This window comes from Myotis daubentonii, chromosome 11 (assembly GCF_963259705.1).
Source record: "Myotis daubentonii chromosome 11, mMyoDau2.1, whole genome shotgun sequence".
Taxonomy (NCBI): domain Eukaryota; kingdom Metazoa; phylum Chordata; class Mammalia; order Chiroptera; family Vespertilionidae; genus Myotis; species Myotis daubentonii.
The window spans coordinates 8,432,610-8,447,265 of NC_081850.1; the positions used below are offsets into that span (position 1 = coordinate 8,432,610).

Sequence of the window (14,656 nt, forward strand, 5' to 3'; positions counted from 1 at the left end):
AGAACTCTGATGACCTTCAAACTTCGATGTTAGAGAGACCATGTGTAGGCCCTCCAAGTCCAGCCTTCTAGCCATCCCTGAAATCCCTGCCAAAGTGCCAGACACAGAACGAAACTGTCTGGGATACTCTGGGGTTGCTCAATTGTTAGTTGAAAACCAATGAGTAACCTTAGTCAACACCACAGGATCCCTGCTCAAATTCCTGACCCAGAAAGTTGTGAGACAAAAGAAGAGGTTGTTTTTGTCACTCAGTCTTTTTTTAAAAAAAAATATATTTTATTGATTTTTTACAGAGAGGAAGGGAGAGGGATGGAGAGTTAGAAACATCGATCCGCTGCCTCCTGCACACCTACTGGGGATGTGCCCGCAGCCAAGGTACATGCCCTTGACCGGAATCGAACCTGGGACCCTTGAGTCCGCAGGCCGACGCTCTATCCACTGAGCCAAACTGGTTAGGGCTGTCACTCAGTCTTGAGGCAGTGATGTACAGCAATAGATTGCTGCATCCGTTCCCCGGGCTGCTGTGACAAAGCACCACAAACTGGTGGCTTAAACAACTTGCATTTATTGTCTCACAGTTGTAGAGCCCAGAAGGCCGAAACCAAGGTGTTGGCAGGGCCATGCTCTTTCTAAAGGCCTGTGGGAAGAACCTGTCCTTGCTGTTCTCTTAGCTTGTGGTGTTGCTGGCAATCCTTGGAATTCCTTTGCTTGTAGGGCATCTCATTCCGATGTCTGCCTCTGTCCTCACATGGCAGTTTCCCGGGGTGTCTCTCCTCTTCTCAGGAGAAAACAAGTCATCGGAGTAGGGCTCACCCTAACCAAGTGTGACCATATCTCACTTACGTCTCTAAAGACCTTCTTTCCCAGCAAGGTTACATATATGGGTACCTGGTGGTTGGGAATTCAACATATCTTCTGGGGAGACACAATTTAACCTACAACAATAACACAAACACAAAGATTTGAGTACCAGGAGTTTATTTGGATAATGACTCTAGGGAGCATTGGTGAAGGAGTGGAGAAGTTAGACAGAAAAAAGAAGGAATCCAAAGTAATGTTCATTGCGGAGCAGATGACGACTGTGGGCACCTGGAGTCAATCCACTGGGAATCTGGGAGATAGTCTGCAAAATACCTCACAGTTATTCTCTCCCTATTTCCCGCGCAGGGACCAGGGAGATGGAGAATTTATCCTTGGGTTCCCATCCATCATTGGCTGAGGGCTGCTCCCTGGGAGCATTAATTCCTGGCACTTATGGCCCATTGCCCACAACTAGGAGAAATCCCTCAAGTGAAGAGTAGCAGGTGCTTGAGATAGGACGCTGCGGGCGTGTTCTGGAACAGCGAGTGCTGGGCTAACGAGATTGAATTTGATTCTGAGGTTATGGGGGCTGGAGGGAGTGGGGAGTTGAGTGATTTAATGCACCAGAGCGATGTGTTCAGGTTTGAATTATAAATTAACTCTGATGGGAACTGAAGAGGGCACTCCAGTTAGGAAGCCATGTCTGTAATCCAGGGGAGAACTCATGAACGCATATATAAGTGCAATGGGAGGTCAGATGGAGGGGAAGGGATAGACTCAAGATGTATTTAGGAGATATAATCAACAGGTCATACAAAAGGAAGGTAAGGATAAATTTGAGGAGCTTCTAAAGGAGCTATAAACACTGAGCTAAGCTAAAGGTGAAAGCTTATCTTTCATGCAGGTAGAATACAGATGTGATAGCAATCGCCTCAAGGCCCTTGCACCGGCTGTCTCCTCTGCCTGCAACATCTCCCCCATTGTCTAGGCCCCCTCCCAAGCATGTTGCAGCTCTTTGCTAAAATGTCTTCTTCTCAAAGACACCTTCCCTGCCCTGGCTGGTGTAGCTCAGTTGTTTGGAACATTACCCCATAAACCGAAAGGTTGTGGGTTCGATTCCTGGTCAGGGCACATACCTAGATTGTGGGTTCCATCCCCAATGATTGAGGTGCATACAAGAGGCAACTGGTTGAGGTTTCTCTCTCACATCGATGTTTCCCTCTCCCTTCCTCTCACCCTTCCTCTCTCTCTAAATCCAATAAACATATCCTTGGTGAGGGTCAAAGGGGCCTTCCCTGACCACGTCACTAAAAATTGCAAGTGAGCTCCCTCGTCACTCCCCCTGCTGCTTGATCTTTGTCTACTTGCCACATCCTGACACACATTCATTGTAATTGTGCATCTGTTTATTGTCCACCCCCACCCCGGCCCTGAATACTAGCTTCACAATGGCATGTTTTGTCTGTCGTGGTTGCCTCTCAGCTTCTAGAGTAACACCTGGCACAGAGAAGGAGATGGACACTTGTTGAATGAAGGGACAATTCAAAAAATTGTTGGTAAACACAAATGGACTATAGCTGCTGTTGTTTCTGGGCGGCGGGGGGGGGGGGGGTGGGTGGTGGTGACACAATTTTTACTCTGGGAGAAATACAATTTCTATATCATTTCCTTTCCCCTGCAAGGACTGGGGACGAAGAAGAACGGGAGAGTTCTGGCGATGACCCCTCGCTTGGGCGGAGTGCAGGCAGCGCTTTTAAATATGCGAGGGGAAGCCTGTTGTTAGACAGGGGGTGTAGCAAGAGCAAGGGACAGTGAGGGCTCTGGTGGATTGTTGGTTTTGAGAAGGAAATAGTTCAGACGGCAGTGAGCGGACGTCTCAGTGCGATGGAACAGGCCGAGTGGCCACAGGCTTTTGCGGAGCAGCTGAGCCTCGGGCTCGGTTTTACGGTATTTGGAGTTTCCACTGTGTAAACCCACTCAGACTCCTCAAAAACCTGCTACAGACACAGGCCTTAGGTGAAGTTTGTGGGGAATGAGGAAAGGGCCCAAGTTTCACATCTGGGCTGACGCACGAGGGATCAGGGACAGCGAGCTGGGAACCTGAGATGATACAGAAACGGGATATAGAGGCCTCAGGAGGATGGAGGTAAGGGCACCCCTGAGAATGCAGGGCCCCGAGACTTCGTAGAAATGTGGGGAAACGCTTTGGAGTAAACAGTCACTTATCAGACCAGCCTTGTGATTGCCACGATGCACTGCGTCCTCATGGCACGTCATTGTTCACAAAACATTCCGCAGACATGTTTTTCTAAGTCTGCATCCTGTACCGGGTCATTTACCCAAGACCATCTGAGTGTCAGAGCTGGAGTGGGTACCAGATCTTTGGACTAACAGCCAGGTACGTTACTACATTACGCCTGGCTCTTGAAGATTTAATATTGAATTTTCAGCTATTGGAGAAGTTCAAGTGATACAGTAACTTGATGCTTTTGCCTGGGCACAGCCTGGAATCCTCTGTCCTGGGAGGCTGGTTGGCAGGAAGCGCCCCAGCAGTGAGTGCGCCTGGCCGCTTGTCCCGCAGGCACAGCTCCGCCGGCCTCCGCTGTTCCATCCTGCTACATGCTGGCGGGTTTGCAGAGTTGCAAGGTCTTGGGACCTAACTAAGACACAGGGCAGAGGGCTAAGACTTTCCTCTGTCTACATGTTTTCAGAAGGGGAACTTGGGGGTTGACTTCAATTTCTCGTGCCATGTTTGGGTCTTCTGTGGTTTAAAGCATGAATGGAGCATGAGTCTGGGTTTAGAAAGCTTAGGAAGCTCTATTTCCACAGCCTTTCTTTAGTGTAAGCTGTTGCTATGACATCTTAGCCAAAGCATCCTGGCTCCTTTCTCAAGGGATTGCTCTTCTGGGAAAAAATGCAAAGATACTCCCGCTACAGATTGCTCTTCCCGCTGCTTCCTTGGGCTGAGGAGGGGAGGAGGTGTTTGTAGTTCTGGTTATAACCGAAGCAAAAATATTTTACATGGATCCCAAACTAAAATGAGGGAGAAATGCCATTTAAAATTTTCTGTTAACATGTATGCTTATATTGGTTCGTGGAATAAGAAATAAAACACACCTATTTTTTAATCCAAAAAAATTGTCCACAAATATAAAATCCAGGGTGGCGGGTGGAGGAAATTTAATTATTTATTCAGATACGTTACAACTGTTTTTGCCTCCTTTCTGTGCATGGCTAATGTGCCACAAACCATGAAGGTAGCTTGTGCAAAATTAACACTAAATCTAGTTCTGCTTAGTGAGACTGAGTAAGTGGGATTGGGGTGATTTCTTTGTGTTTTTTCTTTGCACTTTTCTGTATGGCTCAATTTTAAAAATTATGAGTCTGTATTAAATTTCAGAACAACAAAGCTATTACGAATTAAATTGTTACCGCTTCCATCAGGGTGCGATGAGGAAGGCAGAGCCAGGGGAGGTATGAGATGTGGATCTGTTGCAGGAAGTAGATCTTCCACAATGGTGGGCGGTGCCTGGGAAGCGAAGGCTTGAAGGGAGGGTGGGGGATCGGAGGAGTCAGCGTCCAGTCAGACCATGCACATCCAATCCCTCCAGGTGAGACCGCCAAGAAGCAGCTGATGGAGAAGCAGGGTCTTCGCGTCTCCACAGCTGGCATCTGGTGATGGACCGGAAGTCAGGAGGAAGAAAGAAAGACGGCGCACAGGAGACACAGAGCAGCCTGCAGCCCTCCAGCACCCCAGGAAGGTCTGTCACTGTGTCTATCTAACCAATGACCCTCCAAAGTTATGGCTGTTCCTTCACTTCCTCTTTCAAATTCCTCTTTTGGACAAATCTAACCGCGACCCACACAGGGAGGAGATGCAGGCAACAAACACCCATCTGAACAAAGTTGACAGGGGATATCACAGATACCATGACACATCATATGTATTCTGTTCTGATCAAGAGCTTTAAATTAAATTGGGCATAAGGAAGTCTATACATAACCTGTTTGCCCCTATCTTTATCAATCTAAACCTCTGGCACAGCCTGCCCTATGCATACATTTTGTCTTGTCACAACTTGTCCCAACTGGAAAGAGCCTGTTATTGGACAATGGCTGTTTGCACTATGGAAATAGCAGTGCTTTCTACTCATTGTATGTAGCTGAGGAAAATCTACACTGACATACTCACGTTTCTACCACTCTTCATGCCGTAGAGACAAAATCTCATTAACTCCAGAGCTGATTTGATTCTGCTCATACATCAGCTACCCATCAGTGTCAGATCACGGGAATTCCGTTGTAAGAGATACAAGGAGCGCAGCCAGAAGAAATGTCTAACTATTGCTTCATTTTCATCCCAGTGTTTAGCACAGTGATTACCCATAATAAGGAGCACTTACTGGGGTGTCTGATAAAATAACACAAAAAAGGTTGGCCTTTCGGTATCACTCATTGGTTTAATCTTTACTAAGCTTCTACTAGGTGCCACACAGGTGTGTGCATTTGGGATTAAACAACCCATACTGTGGGGAAATTTTCAATAATGATACCAGAACACAAAATAAGAGAAAACCCCAAGGATTCAGCTTGATTGTACGTAAAAATCATTCCCATGACAGTCACTTTAGAAACCGCCAAGACCATCACCTCTCTATAATATAATTAGGAATGTCATTAGGATATACCAGATTAATTTTGTTCATGTTTTGTTTAGTTCCTCACTTATACCTGCTTTGTGCTTTGTCTACTCTTGCTTGAGAGGGCGTTGTTATTTGCTTAGGATTTTTAAAAATTTTAGGGATTCTAAGTGTTGTCATAAAGAGGGACTAGCTTTTGCTCATCACTCTGAAAAGAGTCTTATTATTTTATAATCACATAATGAGTTCTTGGAGCATTCTCTTTAAAAGGATAGATGCCATATTCAAGAAAATATGTTATTAAAATTTCATAACCTGAAAACAGCCATTTGTGGTTCTTTCAGTACTTAGGGCTCCTTCAAGATAGTGCTTGCAGTTCTCCTACAGTGCATTATTTATGACGATAAAGGAAGAGTAAAGCACTCTGCGTTATTAAAAGAAATGTTGGCTGGTGCAACATGAGCAGTGTGGTAGCTTATGGATTTTGCTAAGTTCACCTTCCTTCTGGCCCCACAATATCATGGAAAGAGAGTGGGCTTTGGAGTCACCAGACTTGGGTTCAAACTCTTCTCCATCACTTTCTAGCCAAAAATCTGATGGCAGGTTACGTATTCACTCCAAGGCTCAGAACCCTTATCTATAAAGTGGGAATGATTATTTTTAGTTTGAGCCAAATGCTATTGCCGCTACTCAACCATTTTTGACTTAGAAAAGTGACCGTTGTATGTGGTTCGGCCTAGTGTATCGGCAGGGGATGAAACGGCCTAGTGCAGTGGTTCTCAACCTTCCTGATGCCGTGACCCTTTAATACAGTTCCTCATGTGGTGGTGACCCCCAACCATAAAGTTATTTTCGTTGCTACTTCATAACTGTAATGTTGCTACTGTTATGAATCATAATGTAAATATCTGATATGCAGGATGTATTTTCATTGTTACAAATTGAACATAATTAAAGCATAGTGATTCATCACAAAAACAATATGTAATTATATATTCAATATGTGTTTTCCGATGGTCTTAGGCGACCCCTGTGAAAGGGTCATTCGACCCCCAAAGGGGTTGCGACCCACAGGTTGAGAACCGCTGACCTAGTGTATTGGCAGGGGATCGGCAGGGGATGAAGCTACAGAAGATGGAGCCCTCGGCTGCCCACCTGCAACCCAGTCAGCGCTCAGTGGCTGTTCACCTGCGGGCGCTGCCTCTCACCTGGCCGGACTTCAGGAGCACTTACTGGGGTGTTTGCATCTGTTTTCTTCAGGTGATAGCATCTCTGAGCTTCTGGCTCCTCTGAGCTTTACTTTGACATCTTCCTACTCTAGTAAGGCCTCAAAGCAGAAGTGCAGTCATCATCTTGAGCCGTTTTTTCTAAACCTATGATCCCTTTCGCTCCGAAACCCAAATCACAAGTTATGGAGTCAGAGAAACAGAATGTCAAACCGGTGACAGTAGCCACAATCTATATGCTGGAACTGAGATGCCTGCCTTCAACCTTCCGATCAGTAGGGGACAGAATATAGAGATTACAATTGATATGTCGATATTGGTAACAAAAATCTCCAGCGTCTGACCTGTAAGTTTCTTTAAGTGGAGGGCGCAGAGTTGCAGTTCAATGTTTCTCTCTTTAGCAAGAGAAATGACCTTGCAGAGTTGGAAAATCTGTCCTCCCGTGGCCTCTCGGCCATTTAGTGGTCTGCCTCCTGTTTCCTGGATCCTTCGCGAAGGCCTGGAGCCCAGTGCCTGCCTTGTGCCCGCAGGATTCGCAAGCTGGCGGTTTAGTGGCCATGAGGATGGTGTGGTTTTTATGAGCCACACTGCCATCTTCTGGGGAATCGCACTCATAGCCAGCTGTGCAAGTGTTAGTGCCGATGCTCCAAATCAAAGCGAGCTCTGCTTACCTCACTGGACCTATTCCAAGAGCTGAAATGATCATGTCGACGATAAAATGTGGACAATGCCCAGGCTTACAGCTGTCCTCGCTGTTTTAAAAGCACCTCCCATGAAGAGTACAGCTGATGAAACAGGAAAAGAGGAGAAAATGCATAAGAGAGGTGTCATTATTTTGGAAAGGTAGGAGTGGATGGAATGGGCGTGGGGAGGAAGCAAAGACGAAAAGGACACAGTCCACAGCGATTGGGTCTGGATCACGGGTACTCAGTAAAACAACAGACACGTATTGTCCCACAGTCTGGAGGCCAGAAGTCCGAAAGCAAGTTGGCAATGGGGCAGCGTTCTCGCTGGAGGCTCCAATCTGCTCGGTGTCTTTCAGCATCTGGTGCCACCGGCAGCCCTCAGCATCCCAGTCTCTGCTTCTTCCACATCACGTGGCATTCTCCGTGCTTCTGAGTTTCCTCTCCTCCTAGAAGGACGCCAGTCATGGAGGAGCAGGGGCCCACCCTACTCCGCCATGACCTCATCTTAGCTAATGTCACTTGCAATGACCGTATTTCCAAATAAGGTCCCATTCTGAGGTTCTGGGAAGCACACGGGCATTGGGTTCAGATCTTGGCTCAGCTACTGATTAGCGGTTTAACCTTGAGCAAAGTGTTGGCTCTTTCTGAGCATCTGTTTTCTCCTCTATAAGGTGAGGACGAGAGTACCAGCCCACGGGCCTTCTGTAAGGATGAATGTAAAGGGTTTAGCCTGTGCCTGGTGCAGGGTAAGTTCCAAGCGGGAGACAGCTGTCATTTTTGCTTTCACTGCCAGAAAAAAAAAATGCTTAACCAATTTAAAGAGAGGAGAAAAAGGGTCACACACTCTCTGGGCCAAAACATGTCATTTAGATCAAGAGGACTTTGGGAGCACAATTCTACCTAACATTCTTTTCTCTCTGCATTACATTGATCCTAGTAAGACATTCAGATTTGGCCCAGCAGACATTAGCTCGCCGTGAAGTGACTGTTTCTCATGCAAGTGATAACAATTGGGTCTATTTCAGTCTCATGTGGCAGCCTTGCGAGAGAGGCATTATTATAAAATCTAAGTGTGCCTGTAGCTACCTTCCCCAGCCTGCCCCACGCCCACCCCAGCGCTGTGCAAGCCTGACTTTCTGGGACACGGTTCCTTTTAACCCGACTCCTTGACACCAAGACCTTGGTGTTAGAAGGGAGCTGTGAGATCTCCTGCGCACTCTCTTCATGAAGGTTGGCTATGGAGGATACAGAGGTGTTATCTGGGAAGGCCATGGTATCGGCTTATTAGAAATCACCAGCATGTAAGATGTATTCCTTTTCCAATACATTAGAAGCTCAAGAGGCCAGGACTTTCCCATGGGAGGAAGGAGGTTGAGAAAATTCCAGAGGCTGGCACTGTGGGGTCCATTTTTACCGCAGGGAAGGTAGTGAGAATTGAGTTACCTAAGAGCCTCTGAGCGGCAACCATTTGCCAGCTGAGAGAAAAGCCCCCAAGTCATCAACGGCGGTATTTACATGAGCAAAATGTTCCATGCGCTCCCCTAAAAATGTCCATGTGGCTCTGTGTGTACATGTGTTTACAGAGCGTGCAAATAAATCCCGGTAGAATATGAAACACATGCGCCTGTGTTTACAAGACATGCATCCACTTATGCTAATGAGATCACTCCCGTCTGAGAACAAACGGCCATTATCTACAGAAGTGCTACGAACTTGGGAGATTGCTGGGATTTTTGTCCTCACACTTGGAGAAACTGAGTCCCGCGTTTTTTGTCATAAAAGGCTCCTTCTTGTTTCTAGTAAGAAGCACAGGAGCTAGAAAGAAAGTCACCCTCGGAAATCCCGTGTTCACCACAGAGGAGCTTTAAGCTCACAGTTCACACCAGGGCTCCTGAGAACGGACATTCCACGAACTCATGTCTTCATCTTAGCACCCTTCCCCGGGCCCCCATGACCTGGTGAGCACAAAACTCTCCGGGGAGCCTCAGGTGTTCAACATGCGTATTTCTGAACCCCACCTTCAAAAAGTCTAATGAGGTACGTCTCAGGGAGCACCAGGGACCTGCACTCTTAGCATGTGCCCCGCGGGAGGCGGGCAGGAACACTGCCCTCATGTCCTCCAGGTGGAATGAAGAGCAGTTAGTTATCTTTTTTTAAAAAAAAGGGGGGGGTTGGCTCAATGCACCCTTGGAAATCCGGCTGCATTGGTAGCCCACGTTTTTGAGGTCGCAGGGCCCCGGCCAGTGGGAATAGAGGTGTGAATAGAGGTGTGCGCGTTGGTGCCCCTCGTCAAACAAACCCGCTGTGGACCACGCCCTGGCTGAGCAGCGCCCACCCCTGGTGCAATAGACCTTAATAGTCCCATGTCGCCATCACGCAGCGTCCCCCCAGCGCAGCCTCTTTCATGACCTTATTACAACCAGGAAATTGCCATTGGCATGAGGCATTTAACTACTACAGAGGAGAGGCCTTGCTCAGATTTCACCAGCGCCCACATGCACACCTTGATGTGCACGCGTGTAATTCTGTCACGTGTGTAGATTTGTGTAATTGCAATCACCATCAGCTGCAGAGCTTTCCCTCACCACAAAAGTCGATGTTACCCCTTTATAGTCACCCTCTCCCCCCAACCTGTCCCACCCAGAACCCTGGAAACCACTGATCTCTTCTCCATTTGAGCAACATTTTAAAATATGAAATAGAACAGAGCGAATGGAAAATAAGAGAAGAGAAAATATCAGTGCAATTCAAAGGAGAGGAGGGAGCATTGATTTGGGAAACTTTTGTTCTGTTATATATGCATGTGTATGTGTATGTATATAGGTATAGGGATAGGTCAGGGTATAGGTACTGTGTTGTGTTAGGAAATATATTTTTGCCCTAGCCAGTATGGCTCAGGGGATAAAGAGCATCAGCCCACAGACTGAAGGGTCCTGGGTTCAATTCCAGTCAAGGGCATGTACCTCGGTTGCAGGCTCTATCCCTGGCCCTGGTGGGGGAGCGAGCAGGAGGTAACCAATCAATGTGTCTCTCTCACATCGATGTTTCTCTCTCTCTCTGTCTCTCCCCCTCCCTTCCATTCTCTCCAAAAGTCAATGGAAAAGTGTCCTTGGGTGAGGATTAACAAAAAGAAATATTTTTTATGGAGAGTTGCAAGTAGAAAATAAAATAAAACTGAGAAATGCACTGATAACAAGACAGCCTCCAGCCTCAGCAAAACCTCCCTGCCTCCCCAGGCTCACAATTGTGGGTGGCGTAGAGGCCTTTGTCCTCCTCTGAGAGCTGCTACTGTCCTGCAGGCCTTTAGTTAATGACTATCTGCTTCAGATTTGGATGGAAATTCACCATGTGAACCCTCAGTGTTTGGATATTCCCACGTAGACCTGCAGCTGGGGACAAAGGGAACAGAAGAGATATAGGGGCTCAAGGGCTGTCCCAGTTCTGGCTTCCCCGGGCCCAGCCTCCCTGGGGCTTAAAAACTAACTGAAACCAAGTGATAAGCCCCTCAGCTCTACTGACTCCCCAAAAGGGCAGATAATAATGTTCCTGGGACACTTTTTTTTCATCCATGAGCCATTTAATGGTGTGCTGTGCACACTCATGCAATCTCAGAAAATCCTGAAGGATTCATCACAATTTTAAATAATAATATTTGTTAGCATTCTTATTCACTTTAAGAGAAGGAAGCCTTTATTTCCTTGTTTCACAAATGAAGATGGCCGAGTAGTTGTTTTTGGTGATTGGAGACCAAATCCCATGTCCTTGTCCGACTCCTCTTACTCTTCCTTGGCTTCCACCTTGGCTGGGGCTGCGGCAGCAGCAGGGGCAACAGAGGTGTCAGCAGCAGCCACGGGGGCAGCAGCCACAAATGCAGATGGATTGCCAGGAAGGCCTTGACCTTTTCAGAAGTGGGGAGGTAATCAGTCTCCACAGACAAAACCAGGACCCACTTGTGTCCACTCATGATAAAATGGGGCACGGGGGCAGCAGCTGGGTAAGCAGGCTGCAGACACCCTGCAGGAAGCGAGAACGCAGCGTGCTCTGGGCTGTGGAGCACTTCAGGTTGTAGACGCCACCACTGGCAACACCTGCTGGGTGATCCGCTCAAGGGAGAAGGGGGAGGTGGTCTCATTGGCTCCCACTATGTCTCCGGTCTTAGCCAGCTGCATGTCTCTCAGGGCTTCAGTGGTGCCCCTGGAGACTGTGATGACGGCTGAAGCCTGGAAGACGGTCTTCTCAGGCCTCAGATTAGTATTCACACGCGGCAGTGGCACCAGCATGGGCGGTAGCTGGCACCTTTTTGGCCAGCAGCATGCCCCTGATCTCTGTGAGGTTCTCCCTGCCCTGCAGAAATCCCACATTCCCCTGGATCTGAGGCATCGGTTCCTCCGGAGCTGGGGTGTTTTCCAGATGTGCTTGCATGGCCCTTGCACATCCCAGTCTTGCCCATCAGCACTACAGCCTTCCAGCTCAGAGACGTGAGGATCTGCTGCATCTATTTGCTTGGAAGCCCCATTGTCTGCTCCCACAATGAGTGTTTTGTATAATCATCCCCAAATTAGATGATCTTAAAGAAGAAATAGGGCCCCCAGATAGCCCTGTCTTCCCTGGGCATCATGGCCGTGCATTTGGGATTGTCACACAGGTTTAAAAACAATGTCACTTTCACAAAGACTCCTGATAAAAGGAGGCATTAACATTCTAAATAATATATTTCATATTAATAACAGGGGAAATATTTTATAAAAAATATATCTGGCTATAAAGTAAATGGATGGATGCATAGATGTGATTCCCATTGATGTTTTTCTTATTCATTTTTCTAATGCCTTAGAGCAGTGGTTCTCAACCTTCTGGCCCTTTAAATGCAGTTCCTCATGTTGTGACCCAACCATAAAATTATTTTTATTGCTACTTCATAACTGTAATGTTCCTACTGTTATGAATTGTAATATAAATATCTGATATGCAGGATAGTCTTAGGCGACACCTGTGAAAGGGTCGTTCGATTACCAAAGGGGTCGCGACCCACAGGTTGAGAACCGTTGCCTTAGAGCATCCTGACTCAAACGCACAGGTCGTTGTAAAAGGCAAGTGTTTGGTGAACTTATCCAATACCTTCAGAAGCAATGCGGAGCTTCCCCCCTAGGCTGCCTCTTAGCACCCTGCAGCCGTGATGTTGACCCACTTGTCCTGCTCAAAAGCTGAGAGCTGGAATGTTTCAGTTTGGGAGATAGTGGTGAGTGGGTGGGTGCCTAATCCATTCTGAGGTTGCAGATAGCCCTGGAAGTAATTTCTTCATGTTCTGTTGCAACATTTGGACATGAGTTTTAAACATGCTCGACAATATGCCATTGGCTGATTTCACCAATCAGTGAAGGAAATCACCTAGAGTTGGGAAAAGTCCAGCTCTCGGGGCCCGAGCCATTAGCAATACAGCCTGGCTGTCTTACGAAGTTTGACAGCCTATTCTCGATGCTAAGAATTTTTATAGTTTGGGCCTGAAGTGATTGATTCAGGTCTTTCAAGATACTAAAAATGTGCTGCCAGATGTCACTTGGACAGACATTCTGAAATCACAGAAATGATCTTTAGTACAATCACCATTCTTCACTTCAAAACCTCGGGTGAGCATTCCTTACTTTGATGGCCATCATAGTTTCTTTGGGGAAAGCAATGTCTCGTGTTTGCTACTCCATTCTTGCCACAACAAAACTGCAACTTCTCCACTTTCTAAACACTGACCCAGGATCTCAGGAGACTGTCATCGGCCGTCGGCTCTCCTCTGGGGAGAGCCCTGGGTGGTTTGACATTCAGATGCAGCCTTTTTTTCTTTACCTGGTGACACCCCCTCTTGTGGGCACAGAGCTCACCCCCTGTCAGCAATGATTCATGACAGGCCGTTTAGGTCACATTACATCTTCCAGGTTCTTTAATCAAACACACACGTGTCAGCTTCCCATAGCACGGGCTCTCGTTGGTGACCAGCAACGACAAAGTCATTGATTCTTCTTCCTCATACAAACAAGTACTATGGCAGGGACAACCGTGTGTTGTCCCCACATGGTTTCCTCCTGGCATTTCCCAAAGTGTCATGTCCAGGCCAAGGTAGTTAAGAGCTGATGTGCCTTCTCCATCTCTTTTCATGCAGCAATGTGCTTGGAAGACCCTGTCCTACACGGCCCAGCTACAACACGGAAGGGGGCACCCGGCTGCCTCAGACTTAGTAAAGGCATGGTTTCAGGGTTCAGCTGTTGTTGCATGTAGTCCAGCCTAACTTGATGTGTAAATAGGCCAAAAGTTGATTTGTCCTATGGACATGGCATTTTAATCCAGCTGCAAAGTAGCTGCTCAGACACACATGAAAGTGTTGGCCTTTCCACATTTGCTGCCACTGGATTTTATGCGATGTCCACAGAGATGTTTTATACAGGAACTTGGTGAATAAATTTTTCTCCTGGCATAACAGTAATAAATTTGGGACTGCTTTTATCAGATTTTTGGCAGCAAAGCAATCTACTTGTTTTTCCTGAAAGGAGTGGGAGTCTGAATGACGTCTCTATGGTTTCTTCTTTGTCCTTAGCAACAACATTGCATACTGCAAAGCATTATCTTGTATTTGTCCTAGAAAAACTCAGTTGTTCAACTAGAGAGCTCAGAGTGGTTTGTATGGAAATATTGCAGAAGTTTGACAAAGTTTCTTAGAGGATTTTTCTGTTTCTTAGGTGAAATAATCGTTTGTTTGATTCATACAGACTCATAGTCCATATTCACAAGAGACTCCTACCGACTGTTTCAATGTGGGGTGCTTTTCTGAGTTGGAGGTTATGTTATTCTGCTCATTACCTTCTCTGGGCCTCAGTGAACTAAATTTAAAACGGTAATCCAGTGTTCTAAATTGGGAATATAGCATAAATGTTTTAACCCAGGTCCGCAAGAAAAGCAGAGCCTGAGGCAAGGATTCAAGTTTTGATATTTCATTTGGGAGGAGCAAGCCTAGGGCAGTGAAGGTGAGGGAAAGGGCTCAGGGGCAAGAAAAGATGTGAATCCACGTGCTGTAACACATTTCCACACTGGCGTGGCATCACCATGAGCCAGGAAGAGAAACAGTGGGCTGTGCACGTCCACTCCCCAAGGGGGACTTCTCTGAGAGGGGTACCACTGCATGGAAGAGGCGAGATTTATCGGCCCAACTAATACTGTCTTCTGTATCCCAGGGGTCAGTGCGTACCCCTGATGGCCGGACACCCCTCACCACTGGGTTGTGCCATCTTACCCCTTGTGGCTTCTTAGGTTCCTTTCT

General features: G+C 47.0%; 1 pseudogene; it reads right to left on the reverse strand.

Annotated features, from left to right (window-relative positions):
- Positions 1–11,021: 11,021 nt before the first annotated feature.
- Positions 11,022–11,869, reverse strand: LOC132212673 (large ribosomal subunit protein uL10-like; annotated as a pseudogene).
- Positions 11,870–14,656: the final 2,787 nt, after the last annotated feature.